Raw genomic sequence first — 12,264 nt, forward strand, 5'->3', positions numbered from 1 at the left:
TTTTTGTATTTATGGTTTTTATCTTTTTACCAGACCTAACTCACTTGTAAATACTTGCCTTAATAAATAAATTTTAAGCTCATTTTATTGTTTTTGTTGTTTTCCCCTCCTTTGTTTGTTGCATCTGCCGTCAGTCATGACAGCCCCGTCCTGAGTATGTTAAAGAACCTGCATAACGGTTTTTTTCAGGTCGTTACAAATATATATATATATATATATATATATATATATATATATATATATATATGATCATGAAGCTACAAATATCGCTTAATATCAAATCCACACTACCTCAGGAATATCCCCGATTTATTATCACCGAAGGAATTTATAAGTGATAAATGGACGGGCACTGCCGAGTCTCGATTTCGACACAGGCGCGCATCCAGCAAATTCAGTCGACGCTAACCACCGGTGGTTAGCGCCAGTTGTTTCGCTGGATGCGCATCTGTGTGGGATCGAGAATTGGCAGTGGTTTTCCATTTATCACTTATAAAATTTATTTTTCGGTGATAATTCTCATCGGGATATTTTTAGGTTAGTGGATTTGATATTAATGATATTTGTAAATGATATATAAATCATTTAAGTGATAAAAAAATGTCATATATATATATATATATATATAATATATATATATATATATATATATATATATATATATATATATATATATATATATATATATATATATATATATATATATATATAAATTATATTCGAGGGGAACTGCGGTTTGTCATTTTAAGTTAATAATCTTGGCCTTTCAGAAACCCCTCGTAAGCCCATAAACTAAAGAAGTGCAAAAATAACAAATAACTGGTAGGTTGCCAAGCAAAAGTGGGTTTCTTAACAGTAATTTATTATTTACAAAAACAATATGGGAGAAATTACCAAGGAAAACTGAACATTTTCACTAAATTAATCAACTTGGGATGTACACAGCATATGATGGAGTGAATTGGATAACGCTTCACAATTATGAATACTGGCCACTTGCAAGTGGTCCCTTGAGCCGATTAGGCAATTTTTATATTAGCCCGACAGGATCTGGTTTCTCCATTCAAATGGGAACATACAAGCATAGCTAGGCTGATAGTGGCACTGATGACACTCCTGGAATGGTAAGACTAATAATGAGATTACACTCTCAAGAATTGGATGGAGACCCTTTACTCTACTCACTTGCTAGCAATAGGTACACACTGGCATTGATAAATTCACTGTTGCAAGGTCAAAGGAAAAGGACTGAATTAAATTATGAATTGAGAGGGGTATCGAGTCAGAAAAGTTACACTGGCTTAGAACTAACCCACTGATCACAGGACGCACCGTACTTTGCTTCTTAATGATGCTTGGATAGAAGATTCTCCAGGTGAGGTAGATCTGAACTATCTTGTGATGATGTCTGGTTCAAAGGTCAAAGTCCTCCACATTGTATGGGAAAGTGAGGAGCCTCCAAGGCTCAGAGCTCAATCCTTAGACTGGCAGAGCCTTTGGCAGACTCAAGCAGACTAACTGATGACCTCTGTCATCTTGCCCTGTTTATGGCAGAAAATGTCTTACAGTGACGACCTAAGCATGTACCTGCAGATTAATGAGAGAGGATCTTTCGCCAGTAATTTGAAAATACAAAGGGGGGAGGGGGTGAGTTAGGTTTGGGATTGGCTAGGAGGGGACAGTGATTATCTTTTCCAGGTGTTTTCCCTGGTGGCTCAGTAAGTCCAAACCCTTGAAAGGGAACAGCAGACCACTCCCAAAAAATCTCCTGTCACTCCAATACTGGTAGCTATTAGTTCTTCGTTGGGTGAGCGGGCTCTGTTCTCAGCTACCACTCTGTTGGCCGCAAGTTTGAATATCCGACCGGCCAGTGAAGAATAAGAGGAATTTATTTCTGGTGATAGAAATTCATTTCTCATTATAATGTGATTTGGATTCCACAATAAGCTGTAGGTCCCGTTGCTAGGTAACCAATTGGTTCTTAGCCACATAAAATAAATCTAATCCTTCGGGTCAGCCCTGGGAGAGCTGTTAATCACCTCAGTGGTCTGGTTAAACTAAGATATATTTAACTTTATATCTATCCCCCTCATGAAATGGAAAATTTTTCGAATTATTAAGAACTAAGTCATACAGGAGTGTATATACATATATATACATAAATATATATATACATAATAATATATATATATATATATATATATTTTTATATATATATATATATATATATATATATATATATCTCTATATTCTCTCTATATATATATATATATATATATATATATATATATATATATATATATATATATATATATATATATATATATATATATATATATACACAGTATATATGAATGTCTTTTACCTGCTGTTAATCAGCTCAGTGGTCTAGTAAAACTAAGGTATTCTTTTTGTAGTACCACAGTGTAATATGGAGATAAGAAGGCCCATAAAACACTATTTGAATGTTGCAACCATATATTTCGAGCACTTCCTTCTGTGCCCCTGTTCACTGGTAAAATATGGACAGATGAAATGTTACAGGAGTATATATACAAAGCATATGTAGGTGTGGCATTAAGTCGCAGATGGTATGCAGGTGACCGTTTCCCAAGAAGGAGGGAAAACAATTCCTTAGTGGTTTTGACCTCATTAGCTCCTGTTTTGCGATCGGTTTGGTGGTCGTGTTTCCTGGAGCACCTGTTTGAGAAGAGGTTTAAGAATTAACCCGTCAATTTCATCCATATATACATATATGTATATATATATATATATATATATATATATATATATATATATATATATATATATATATATATATATATATGTTATATACAACAGGTCTCAATATTTATATATATATTTATATGTATTATTTATGTTATCTCCAGGAACAACAGATCTCAATATTCCCCTGACACTAAACATATTCTCTCTCTCTCTCTCTCTTATTGTCTCTCTCGCATTAGCATTTATCTCCAGGAACAGCATCTCTCTCTTTCTCTCTCCTTTCTCCTTCTCAGGAAACATCCTCGAAAGGAATGGATCATCTAAGGAAACACGATCTTTCCTACAAAAATAGATTTCAGAATATCATCCGGGAAAGGAATGGATCTCTCACGATCTTTCTACAAAAATAGATTTTCTCTCTCTCTCTCTCTCTCTCTCTCTCTCTCTCTCTCTCTCTCTCTCTCTCTCTCTCTCTCTCTCTCTCTCTCTCTCTCTCTCGAATATCATCCTCAAAAGGAATGGATCATCTAAGGAAACACGATCTTTCCTACAAAAATAGATTTATTATTCAAAGCAAATCAACAAGTAATGAATGAACAAGGAAAAGATTAAAATGCATCCTAAATGAATTATCAAGTCAAAATAATCTAACTCTGATTAAAAGTCTTACGATAGCTAAAAACCTTTAAATTCAAAACTCTCACATACTCCATCTTAGACATTATAAGTCTGGTCTCAAGTCACCCACATGAGAAATAACGACATTGCCATAATGTCTCCACAATGTCACCATGTTACCATCATGTTACCACCATGTTACCACAGACATCACCACAGACATCTGTTGAAAGAATTAAGCACAATAGTAATCTCCCAAAAATATACAAGTGCAAAACATAATAATGAAAAGTGTAAAATGCATGGTTAATAATGTTAAGCAACACACAACAAGATAGAATATTAAAACGGCATGAATGGTCATGTTCAACTTTCCACACAAGTTCATAAATGTCTTGAGACATGGTAAAAATCATAAGTCTACAGTTCACACAGAAAAAAAAAAAGAGTCTGAACTTTACCTTATTCTGCCAGTTCTAAAAGTTTGGAACACTCAAAGCCACGTCTTGACGATTTCGCTCAAGCTTCGCTAATGAACGATTGGACTTACTTTTGGGCAAAATTAGACACAAAATCTAGATTTTCTAACGTACGAACTTATGTACTCACGTATCAACTCGGTCATCTGTTTCACATACCCGAGCCAATATTGTGTGTTCATCAAGCCGAACAGCTGAGGTAACCAACTATTTGCTGAATGCAATGATTTTGCGACTGTCTGTCTGACCTACTACCATCTTACAGCTATTTCTCTTCCATCACATCTTATAGTATTGCATATATGAAATGAACATATGTGTCCTTTAAATAGTGCTCGGCCACCCCATAAGAGCGTCTCGCTCTCTTAACGGCGAACTAAAACAAAAGCAAATGTATAAAACATAACAAATAGAGCTATGCTCAATTAGCAATGTCTACTGAACTGCAGTTTTAAGTACTGCTCTCATGAAGTACTTGCAAAGTCACTGGGGTCGTTTTCTTAGAGCCCTTGCATTTAGTCTTACAAGCACAAATAAGCTTAACTACTCCCACAATAAGAATTATCAGTAAAATAGCCACTAAAATTATCAAAATTGATGGTAAAATATATTCCTGGTACTCGACCATCAACGGATCATCGTCTTCTTCTAACGGCGGAACAGTTATCGGTATCACTGTTGTAGGCACTGGAACTACATCATGATCGTTACGCATATGACACATGAATATCTTCTCGGAACTGTTGAACACAGCACGGCTAATTACGAGGAAGTCTGTTGATACTACTCAACACGCAGCGCCAAACAGCTTAGATCCTTGATGAATGAATGATGTCGACTTGTTACCCTGGCACATCGTCGTAACAGGACATTTTTTGCAGTATACGGCAGTAAGAGTTCTGGTGGAGATTATGTGGTATTCACATGGAAACTGTATAAAGTCACATTCTGTCGGATTCTGTCTGTGAACTAATGATAATTCACAACCACCCACAGATACAACTCTCAACTGGAAAACATTACTGTCACACACATACTTCTCCCTAACCAAGGTACAACCTGTCTTATAATCAACTCCCGAACCTTGATATTGATCTCCCAAAATGAACATGGTCTCTAATCCATCCCATGTCACTATTAAGTCTACAAAAGCACTCGGAAAAGGTCTAATAATAAAACTAAGAAAAGGCTTCATGGTACTGACAGGAACGTATACTATCAATCCCTGATCAGACAATCTCACTCTCAAAACATTATAATATAAATACGAATCTCCTCCTGTGAATAATACTTTCACCCCATGTAGATAAGCGGAATTCCTTAGAACGTTTTCTAAGTATCCTAAAGGTAATATATCACCATACACACGACCATCTGCTGCAGCAATAATTGCTTTTATTTGCATTTGCACTTCTATCCTTAAGGAATCAGTTTCTTTCTCAATATTAAGAAAAGTATGTTGGATCATAAGAAGTGCTATTGTCACATCAAGATCTTCTTTCAAACCTTCTACTGTAACTAACAAATCATTCAAAGAATGTCTAATTGTTTCAAAACCACATCTCAATTTCTCATTACTTTCTTGCAACTGATTTAACTGTTTCCCCTGAGCTATTAGGACTCTTTGAACTTCTGCTACTTTGACTAAACTTCCGATAGACATAGCTCCAATCGCCGCAATCACACCAACACCTAGAAGAACTAAAGGTGCTGCTCTTTTACTTCTCCTATTCTCTACAGAAGGTGAATTTCCTGGAGTAACGTCAGGAATCCATTCTAACGTTTTATCTATCCCTTTATCAACTCTATCTAATGTTATTCTTATTTCTCTCATTAATCTATTTAAAGAGACTGGCAAAGTTCTCTTATTCTCTACTTCATCTAAAATGAACATGGAACAAAAAAAAAAAAAAAAATAATAAGTATTATATACAGTATATACAAATATCAACCCATTTATCCCTCTAACTATATACAAATGTTCCATTACATCCCAACTTTCTTTAATTTTGAAATATGGGTCAATTTCGTCACACCAGTATTTACATCTTTTATTACAAATCTATTCCCTTTTTTGATCTCTACAATCTCAAAAGGTCCATGGAACTTTGGACTTAATTTATAATTCGGATTGTTCCGAACATTCTCTTTAACAAACACTCTATCACCCATGGAAATAGCTACTCCCCGCTATTTTGCGTTACTCTTCTCTACTATTGCGCGCGAACTAAGTTCAAGTTCTTTACTGATACGCGCAAATCTTTATCAACGAAGTAACCGTAACATCGCCCTTAACTTGCTCTGATAACAAATCAAAAGGTCCTTTCAACTTGTACCCATACAAAGCTTCTGCTGGAGATATCTTAATTGTGTCATTCGCCATAGTGTTGATACTATATTGCACTTCATCCAAAGATCTGTCCCAATGTGTATCAGAACCGCCCACTGTCATGCGTAAAGCTTCAATTATTTTCCGATTCGCCCTCTCACATAACCCGTTCGCTTCTGGTCTATACGGGATTATAGATACTTTCTTTATTCCCAGTAAATTAGCAAGACCGTCTAAAGTCTTATTAATAAATCCCCTACCATTGTCTGTGAGCAGACATTCAGGAACACCATATCTACAAATTATCCCCTTAAAGAACGCTATAGCTACTTCCTCAGCTGACTTGTATTTCAGTGGGAAAATCTCGACAAAACGAGTCAACTCGTCAACAACTACTAATAGATATCTATATCCATAAGCAGATTCTGAGAAGTTACCCAGAATATCCATATGCACTCTCTGAAACGGCCTATTTGGTACGGGATATGAACCCAAAAGACACGACACCGTCGTCGCCGGCTTATTCGCATTGCAAATAGTGCAATTCTTCACAAAGGCCTCTAGTGCGGAAAACATATTTTTCCAAAAGAACTTTGACCTGACGTTTTCATACGTCTTGTCAACACCTAAATGAGGAGAACCAAATTTACAATGTACAATATCTAGAACTTGTGGTACTAGACTCTCTGGCATGATGATTTGTGTAATTTCACCCATGCTTAGAGTACTTCGCAAGTTATACTTAACTTTCCTAACTAATAAATTATTCTCCAACTGCAGTCCAGAAAAAGGCAACTTATACCCTTTCTTCGGTGAAACTCCTCTGAGAAATGTCTTAGCATCTGGTAGTAATTTATCTTCATCTTGCTTCTCTTCGAGCAAAGGTATGTCCCAAGTGATATTTTCACCAGTAACATAACACACAACGTTTCCCTCAACATCACGAATAACAATCTCTTCCGAGACTGCTGACACACTATTTCTCTCCGAAGTATGCACTATAGGAACGTGTATGTCCCCTACATGCGATATCTCAGAACTACTAGTATCCGAGACATGAGACATCAAATGTCTACTCTCGTCTCCCACATAGGATTCGGTATGTACTCCCTCATCCTTAACCGGAAAATATCTGCTCAATGCATCTGCAACTACATTATGCTTACCTTCAATGTATTTGAGGCTTGCATCAAAATCTCTCAATGTCAAAAACCAACGTGCTCTCTTGGGCGATAAATTTGGCTTATTAAAAAGCTCTAACAACGGTTGATGATCTGTAAAAATCTCAACTTTATTTCCCAACAACAACATCTTGAAATGAACAAGGCTAGAGACGACTGCGAAAGCCTCCTTGTCCACAACTGACATCAGCCTTTCGTTACTACCACGCGTTTTGAACTTTCTGCTATAAAAAGCAATTGGGTGTAATTTTCCCTCAAATTTCTGCATCAAACACGCACCTATACCTTCCTGACTTGCGTCAGTCACCAAGGTGAACGGTTGACTAAAATCTGGAAACTTCAAAACAGGTGGGTTCACTAAAGCATTCTTAAGCTTCTCAAAAGCTAATTGCTGACTGTCACCCCAAACAAATTTAACGTCTTCTTGTAATTTTTCTGTCAATGGAGACGCTATTGTAGGAAAATTCCGCATAAAACGGCAAAAGAAACCCGACATACCTAGGAATGAACGAATCTGCTTCCTGGTTTTGGGAACTGGAAAACTCACGATAGCCTTGACTTTGTCATCATTCACTCTGACTCCTTCTTTAGAGATAACATGACCTAGATAGACAATTTCTTTCTTCAGAAACTCACATTTAGCCAATTTGACTTTTAATCCAGCGAACCTTAGTCGCTTGAGGACTTCTTTTAACACCTTTAGATGTTCTTCGATTGTATCTGTGCATGTGAGAATGTCGTCCATGTACACAAACACCGACTTTCCTAATAAACCGTGAAGTACTGTGTTAACCAGCCTAGTAAATGTTATTGGGGACCCTTGTAATCCAAAAGGCATCCTATTAAACTCGTAATGTCCCTTTGGTACAGAAAATGCTGCAAATTTATGACTATTCTCGCTAAGAGGAACTTGCAAAAACCCCTGCATAAGATCTATAGACGAATATATATTCTTGCCACCGATTTCAACAAACAAATCAGGCAAACAAGCTACAGGGTATCTATCTGGGCATGTCTTTTCGTTCAATTTACGAAAGTCTACGCACACTCTGATGCTACCGTCTTTCTTTGGGACCGCTTAGTAAAGGAAAATTAAAAGGTGAGGAGCTTGGCCTAATAATACCTTCCGACTCCCACTTCTGAACTTCTTTTTCTACTTCTTCTCTGATCTTAAAAGGAATTCGATACGCTGGAATATATATGGGATTTGTACCTTTCTCTAGGCGGGTTGAATGTTCTAAAACATCTGTAACCCTAGTTTATCTCCTTCAAAGCAATAATATCTAAATATTCTTTCAACACTCTCTCTACTTTATCTGAATACTCGGAATAATCAGCTTTTGCCAAATGTTCGTGAAGAACTTGACTTCTGAATTGTAGCTCCTCGCTGGGAAACATGTTACTGTCTCCACAAAAACTCACTATCTTATGTTCTTCCTTAAACTCTTCAAAATCAATTACGTAAGTACCCTTGTGATATTTTTTCACTGAGTCTTGATAGCTTACTAATTGTACTGTAGTTACGCCTGCGGCTGAAACTTCATTTACTGACATCATACTCACAACGTCTTTGAATTTCTCGGTTCCCTCAACAACGCATACTTGAGAAGGAAAATTTTTCTCTTTCACCGACACTTTAATCAGTGTAGGAACTTGCGGGTACAATTCAATATCTTCTAACAAAAATCCTTTGAAAAACGTTTGCGGAATGTCTTCATTCTCTAATGAATGTGTTACACATGTCGCAGTCTGCATCTTGGGTTTCTCACAAGTTTTTTCCATGTGTCTATATGGAACAAAACAACCTGGCCCACCTATTGTAATCCCCTGAATTCCCGTAAGAATATTGATGTTATGTCGCATGCAAGAAGGGTGTCCTAGCAAAACCATTTCACCTAAGGCTAATCCTTCTATGACCAAAAATGGTTCTACTATTGTCTTTTCACCGATACAAAGCGTAAGAGATGACGAACCTAAGATATTCAATCTTCTCGCCTGTACATCACACACTGTCTCATTAGTTGGGACTAATTTACACTCTGGAAATTTCGATTGGAAAAAATCAGCATCTATCAAGTTAACTGAGCTGCCAGAATCAATGAAGATAGAAATTTCAATGCCATTAGAAAAACCACGTACAACCGGCCTAGGTTCTGGTGATTCTAAGACCTGATTGCTCATTATCCTGTGTCCGTCTTCAAACTTATCTTGTGAAAATTCTGATGTTCGTTTGTGTACCTAGAACTTGCATCATGTGGAATTCTTCTGTCATATCTAGTAAAACTACCCCGTGTTTTCCCTTCGGCGCCATTTGTAATTTTTTTAGAATTCAGGTAATTTTCTACTGATTCAATAAATGTCTCCACATTTTGAGTTAATTTCCCGTCAACTAGGCCCTTAAAATTGGTAATACCTGCATTGAAGTTCGTCAGCCTATGGGTCACAATTGACTGTGACGTACCTGCGTCTGAGTCTGACATTTTGTGAATGTTCACACGTCCCGATCGTAATAACATGAAAAGAAAAGGAAAGAAAGGCGAAAGATAACCCTCCCCTAAAAAAAGCAACAGAAAACGGAATACTTGCTTTATCACTCGTGTCTGCTAACAGAAAACGGAGCTTGCGAGAGTGGGAAGTCACCGACTCGAGGTAAAAACAAAAGGAAATGGAAGTGATTTTTGTAAAGTCACCATCCCCTTAATTAACTCACAGTCGCCACTATTCACACTTATTTGGGTGTTTTCTTAACCCCAAACTGCTCTACATATCACGCAGATCTATTTTCACAATTCACCACTCCCGAATACTTAAATAGAAACAAAAAAAAAAAAACACGGTGTCACTCGTGATTTTCGGAATATGGCTCCCCCCCGTCTCACAATATTTCCACACTGAGCTACGCCTTGTGCCTTGTGGCTAGCCAGCTATCAACGAGTGCCTTGGGGATAATGTTGTCAATTAGTCTATTTCTAATCTCCCTATTTCGCTATCTTAACTCCAAATAAAACTTTTTAACCGCTGCCACCAATAAAATGTAACGACCACCGCTGCCACCAATAAAATCTGTTATACCCCTTACAACAGATCTCAATATTTCGTGTAGAAATATTTACGTAACGTTGCCTTTGGCGATCTATCTCCAGGAACAGCATGGTATTTCGCCCCTTTCCCCTTCCTAACACTCCCCCTGACACTCACTCACACTGATCCCCCTCTCCCTCTCTCTCTCTCCCTCGCATTAGCATTTGTCTCGCATTCTCTCTCTCTCTCTCTCTCTCTCTCTCTCTCTCTCTCTCTCTCTCTCTCTCTCTCTCTCTCTCTCTCTCTCTCGAATATCATCCTCAAAAGGAATGGATCATCTAAGGAAACACGATCTTTCCTACAAAAATAGATTTATTATTCAAAGCAACCCAACAAGTAATGAACGAACAAGGAAAAGATTAAAATGCATCCTAAATTAATTATCAAGTCAAAATAATCTAACTCTGATTAAAAGTCTTACGATAGCTAAAAACCTTTAAATTCAAAACTCTCACATACTCCATCTTAGACATTATAAGTCTGGTCTCAAGTCACCCACATGAGAAATAACGACATTGCCATAATGTCACCACAATGCCACCATGTTACCACAGACATCACCACAGACATCTGTCGAAAGAATTAAGCACAATAGTAATCTCCCAAAAATATACAAGTGCAAAACATAATAATGAAAAGTGTAAAATGCATGGTTAATAATGTTAAGCAACACACAACAAGATAGAATATTAAAATGGCATGAATGGTCATGTTCAACTTTCCATACAAGTTCATAAATGTCTTGAGACATGGTAAAAATCATAAGTCTACAGTTCACACAGAAAAAAAAGAGTCTGAACTTTACCTTATTCTGCCAGTTCTAAAAGTTTGGAACACTCAAAGCCACGTCTTAACGATTTCGCTCAAGCTTAGCTAATGAACGATCGGACTTACTTTTGGGCAGAATTAGACACAAAATCTAGATTTTCTAACGTATGAACTTAAGTACTCACGTATCAACTCGGTCATCTGTTTCACATACCCAAAGCCAATATTGTGTGTTCATCAAGCCGAACAGCTGAGGTAACCAACTATTTGCTGAATGCAATGATTTTGCAACTGTCTGTCTGACCTACTACCATCTTACAGCTATTTCTCTTCCATCACATCTTATAGTATTGCATATATGAAATGAACATATGTGTCCTTTAAATATATATATATATATATATATATATATATATATATATATATATATATATATATATATATATATATATATATATATATATATATATATATATATATATATATATATATACATATATATATAAACTACTCTTTCCTGTGGCTAGGAGAGAATCTCTCTCTCTCTCTCTCTCTCTCTCTCTCTCTCTCTCTCTCCAACCCTTCCCCCTCTCTCTGCCTCTCGCTCTCTCTCCTCCTTTATCCCCTCTCTCTCTCTCTATCTCTCCCCATACGCCCCACTCTCACTCTTTGTTGCTCCTAACACCCCTCATCTCTCTCTCTTCTCTCTCCCCAACCCTCTTCCCCTCTCTCTCTCTCCTTTTCTCTCTGTTTCTTTCTCTCTTTCTCTCTTTCATTCCCCAAGCAACTGGCCACCCTCTCTCTCTCTCTCTCTCTCTCTTCTCTCTCTCTCTCTCTCTCTCTCTCTCTCTCTCTCTCTCTCTCTCTCTTTATCTCTTTTATGGTAACAATTTTTTTATGAAATCCATTGGCAACATTAAAAGATAAAAGAAAAATATTCAGAATTACAATAATGATAACGTTGACAATTATCATAATTATACTGGCACTGTACACTACACGATGCTTCTTTTGTAGAACGGTGTATGAATCGAGTTAGAACATATTACCAGTTCTTCTGCCGCTCTTGAACAATAAT

This window comes from Macrobrachium rosenbergii, unplaced genomic scaffold, assembly GCF_040412425.1.
Source record: "Macrobrachium rosenbergii isolate ZJJX-2024 unplaced genomic scaffold, ASM4041242v1 13875, whole genome shotgun sequence".
NCBI lineage: Eukaryota > Metazoa > Arthropoda > Malacostraca > Decapoda > Palaemonidae > Macrobrachium > Macrobrachium rosenbergii.